Source organism: Colobus angolensis, unplaced genomic scaffold (genome assembly GCF_000951035.1).
Source record: "Colobus angolensis palliatus isolate OR3802 unplaced genomic scaffold, Cang.pa_1.0 Scaffold148, whole genome shotgun sequence".
Lineage (NCBI taxonomy): Eukaryota > Metazoa > Chordata > Mammalia > Primates > Cercopithecidae > Colobus > Colobus angolensis.
In genome coordinates this window covers 3,499,808-3,500,315 of record NW_012114577.1, presented here as the reverse complement: position 1 = coordinate 3,500,315, position 508 = coordinate 3,499,808, and the positions used below count along the sequence as shown (strand labels likewise).

Below are 508 nucleotides of genomic sequence, written 5' to 3'. Positions count from 1 at the left end.
GATGGGGTCTCACTATGTTGACCAGGCTGGTCTCAAACTCCTGGCCCAAGTGATCCTTCCCCGTAGGCCTCCCATAGTACTAGGATTATAGGCTTAAACCACTGTGCCCGGCCTCCTTTAATTTTCTAGTATGGCAACATACAAATAGATCTTGTGTTTACTAACTATTAATTATTAATGTTAAATACTTTATGTGGAAGAAGGTGAAATAAATCCTCAGGCACGTTACTAGGTGTTAGAAAAACAGCTCCAGACAATTTGTATTTGTTTGCTTATATACCTTAATCTATGTAAATGTATACAAATAAGTTTTATATCTAATAAACTGTTTCTAGAGTCTCATTAATAAAGTAGATTTTGTTTTATGAAATAGTGAGATCTGAAATTTTAGAAATTAAATTTCATACTGAAATAAAATTTATGAAATAGTATTGGTTTTCCTTAGAGGAGTAACATGGGGGTGGTGGAACTAGAAATAGAAAAATGTATTTTTCTTTTTTTTTTTTTT

At 32.1% G+C, this 508-nt stretch overlaps 1 protein-coding gene across 1 annotated transcript in view; it reads right to left on the bottom strand.

Annotated features, from left to right (window-relative positions):
- TBCE (tubulin folding cofactor E) overlaps nucleotides 1-508 on the bottom strand; it is a 131,558-nt gene that overhangs the window by 62,103 nt on the left and 68,947 nt on the right. The gene's annotated exons all lie outside the window — the stretch shown is intronic.